Here is a 4196-nt window from a genome sequence, read left to right as displayed (position 1 = left end):
TGGCATTTGACGTATTCTCCTCAGATTCTTAATGTTATTAATATTTTCAGTTTTGTTTTTGTGGTGTGTGTGTGTGTGTGTGTGTGTGTGTGCACGCACACATGCAGGGGTTTGAACCCAGAACCTCACATACTCCAGGCAAGCCTTCTAACCGCTGAGCTAACCCTTCCTTAATCCTCATTTGTAATTTTGATTAAAAATTAGGCTTTCTCTGGGGCCCGTGGCGTCGGCAAGATGGGCAAGTGTCGTGGTCTCCGTACTGCCAGGAAGCTCCACAGCCACCGACGGGACCAGAAGTGGCATGATAAACAATACAAGAAAGCCCACTTGGGCACAGCCTTGAAGGCCAATCCTTTTGGAGGTGCCTCTCATGCCAAGGGAATCGTGCTGGAAAAAGTAGGAGTTGAAGCCAAACAGCCAAATTCTGCTATCAGGAAGTGTGTCAGGGTGCAGCTCATAAAGAACGGCAAGAAGATCACAGCTTTCGTGCCCAATGATGGTTGCTTGAACTTCATTGAGGAAAACGATGAAGTTCTGGTTGCTGGATTTGGTCGAAAGGGTCATGCTGTAGGTGATATCCCTGGACTCCGCTTTAAGGTTGTTAAAGTAGCCAATGTGTCCCTTTTGGCCCTGTACAAAGGCAAGAAGGAAAGACCAAGATCCTAAATTTTGACAGTGGAAGCACAGTAATAAATTTTCCTATTATGAAAAAAAAAATTAGAAGTGCGTGATTCTTTCTTTCACTTGAGTACTCAGAACTATTACTTGGCTAAAACTCAATGTTGTTGTGTCTCAGAGGATAGAAGAGGCCAAGGAAATGCAGAGATGCAGAAACACTGGCTGATGGAACAATCAGTCAGGGCACACATATCTGTTAGCCAAGTCTACCATTCCAATATAGGACCCATTTGTGATGTGACCAATTTCCTTAACAGTATCAAAGATATCATTGTCAGATATTATAACAATAATGAAAATATTTACAATGTTCCAACAATTACCAAAGCATGACAAAAACCTATGTCAACATCTACTGTTCAAATTATGACATCACAAGACCTCCTTGAGGCAGGGATATTGCAAACTCCAATTTGCTTTTTTTTAATCAGTATGTGCAAAGCACACAAAGCAAAAGTAAAATGATGTAAAAGCCTGTAATGGGCTCTTAGATCACATCTCTAATTGTTCTATTTTATATCCTCAGTAGAAATTATTCTTCTCTACTGCCATGGACATGCTGACTAAAATAATCACATTTTAGAATTTTTAAACTGTAAAAGCTAATTTTTTATTTGGAATATGAAAGAATTAGCGAGTAGTTTCATGGGAGGTAAAACTTGGGATTTGGAACAATAGTGCTGTGCAAAAGCAAAGATCACTGTTTTTCTGGAAATGAAAAGTAAAAGAAAAAAATCATGGTGTAGGAGACACTGGTTGAATAAGAAAGATCTTTCCAATCCTTTCTTATCGTGTAAGACTTAGTCTAGTTTTCAAAGAACATAAGTGCCCTGACGTCTGAGAAGTCTGAGAAATAGGAAAAGGCTCGTGGCTGGTTTCTGGGATTAAGGGAACACTTAGGTCAATTTTTAATCAGAAAAAAAGTGTTTGCAAGTAATTTGATACTGCAAGCCTTTCTAAAACATGCTATGTGATTGTTTTTCTAGGAACTTTACTGGACAATTTTTAAGTTAAAGTTTATTCTTAAAATATTGTAAAAGTTTGAGATTTAAGGCTCTTCCAGGAAAGGATCAAAGTTATGAAATACAATTTAAGAATATTGCCAAATAAAATATTTTCAAGGTACCCTGTCTTTGATATATCTTTTCTATTAAAGATTAATAGTTGAAAATGTCAAAACAGCACAGACAGGAAAAATTTAAACCTTGCAGAGTTACTCTGTATACTTACATATAATGAACTGCTGGTGTGCTGTCATGATGTGGGTAGGGTTGAAATCTAGTAAATAACCGCCCCCCAATTCTGAGAGTGTGACTGATGGGTGGGTATCTATATAACTAATATTACAATCACCTGCTATTTTCTGTCACTCCAGTTTCTCACTATAATGCTGTATAGTTTGGTTGCTGATCTTTTTAAAAACTTCTTCAGAAATGATTTTTAGTTCTACAAAGAACTGAGGCTTATAAAGATTTTCCAACAGACATTTGTTTCTATGAATACATAGTTGTTGCTTGAGGAAGTTACGGACTGATTTCTATCAGAAAGTAAATTAAATGCCGAAGGAAATAACTGATAACCTGTTCTGCTCATTTTTAGTCTAAGAAGACATTTTGGAGGGCTTCCCACATATGAAAGTAAAATTTAGCTGTCATATATATATATAATAGATAGCAAATACATTTTGTTATAATTAAAAAATTGAGTTTAGAGAGCACATTGGGACTGCTGTCAGTTCAATTTATTATGCTGTTTCTGAGGATCTCAATGTGTTGGAAGACTGAGCTAACTCCTTGGGGAGGATGCATAATATTCCTGGCCTTAACAAAGGCAAAAAACTGATAATCTTACTAAATAAAAAGACATACGTGTTATGTACAAAACACAAGTAATCTTACAATAACAGCTATTTTAGAAAGGTATTTCCATTTCCTTATCAAATGGACCCAATGATAGTTTTCATCTGAACTCACACAATGCAAAAAATGAACTCTCATAGAGTTCAGGGATAAAATTCTATGCTATGGTATGATGGCAGCTTGTTCTGGATTCAAGGCAGCTAGAAGTACCCAATACCAGGCTTCTATTATTAATGTAATATAGCTCTTTCATAAGTCTATTTTTATCTCTGTCTTTTGAAAAGCTCCTGTAATTCATATATCTAAAAGAAACTCTTGTTAATGTATAGAATATTATTTTAAGGTGTGTTACTTTTTTATGCTTTGTAACATTTCATGACACAAAGATGTGTTTGATTAAATAAAATTTACTTTTGGTCAGTGCTGTGGGACGATGGTTTTATCCTGTAAACATTTGTTTCTTGTACTTGTTTAATAAAATGCTGATTCGCTGGTAGCCAGGCAGGAAGTATAGGCGGGGTGACCATGCAGGAAGTAGAGGCAGGTCAATGAGAACAAGAGAATTCTAAAAAGAGGATTCTGCAGTTGTAACCCACCACAGAAGAAGCAAGATATGACTGCCTCACTGAATAAGGTACCAAGCCATGTGGCTAACATAGATAAGTATAATGGGCTAATATAAGTTGTAAGAGTTAATAAGAAGTTTGAGCTAATGGACCAATCAGTTTATAATTAATGTAGACCTCTGTGAGATTTCTTTGAGACTTAGCAACTTCAGGAACGGGGCAGGACAGAAAACCACAAACAACAGGTTAAGCCAGCAACTAGCTGATCAGAAGTTGTAGTGAGGAGCCAGGTGGAGAAGGGTTTTTAAGGAAGGGTCAGGGGAAGCCTGAGGGCTTCTTGGGAGACATCAGTTCAAGGTGAGCTGAACTGCTTGCTATTCAGCCTCTCTGGGGAGCAGGATTCTACTTTTGAATCTTGAGTTATTGAGAGCAACAGAGATTTAGATTAGTTCCTTTTGTAACTTTGAAAGAGTCAATACCTGAGAGAACAATTTCCTCAGGCTGCAGCTCTTGCAGCCTAACCACCGCTGATAGTGGTGGAGTTGCAGTTGCTGACTAGGGTAGCCGGCAGCAACAATTAAAAAAGAAAACCACAGTTTAATTTAGCTTATTATTCAAACCTCATTTAGGCCTAGCTTCTCTTCACCCAGGCATTGACTAATGGGTAGGAATATTTGTTGGAGCTGTAAGAAGTCAGGTGTAATCGGTGATAGACTATAATGCCTTCATGGCCTGCTTTACTGAGTTAGTCTATCCTACGGGCGGGGCACCAGAACCAGAATGAATAGAGCAGTAAGCATGCAGCTAGTAAGGGCTTTGTAAAATCAAGTGTGATAAGCAATCATGACCGTCAACTTGCTAAGAGTTGAATCAACATGGAAACAACCTCTCTGCAACATCTGTGAAGGAGTTCCTACTCTTAGTTAACTGAGATAGGAAGACTTCCCCTAAAAGTGAGCAGCACCATTCTGTAGGTATAGTTTGGGCAAGGGGTAAAAATGAGAAAGAAATAAACTCTAATGTTCACTGCTTTCTACTTCTTGGCTGTCGCTCTGAGCCCCTGATTTGAGTTCCCTAGCATAAAAGATTGGAC

At 38.0% G+C, this 4196-nt stretch overlaps 1 pseudogene; it reads left to right on the top strand.

Annotated features, from left to right (window-relative positions):
* The first annotated feature begins 219 nt into the window (after window positions 1–219).
* On the top strand, window positions 220–711 carry LOC148122964 (small ribosomal subunit protein uS12 pseudogene; annotated as a pseudogene).
* Window positions 712–4196: the final 3485 nt, after the last annotated feature.

This window comes from Myodes glareolus, chromosome 2 (genome assembly GCF_982192425.1).
Source record: "Myodes glareolus chromosome 2, mMyoGla1.1, whole genome shotgun sequence".
Taxonomy (NCBI): domain Eukaryota; kingdom Metazoa; phylum Chordata; class Mammalia; order Rodentia; family Cricetidae; genus Myodes; species Myodes glareolus.
The sequence above is the reverse complement of the archived record's forward strand: the minus strand, read 5'-3'. Positions and strand labels throughout refer to the sequence as shown.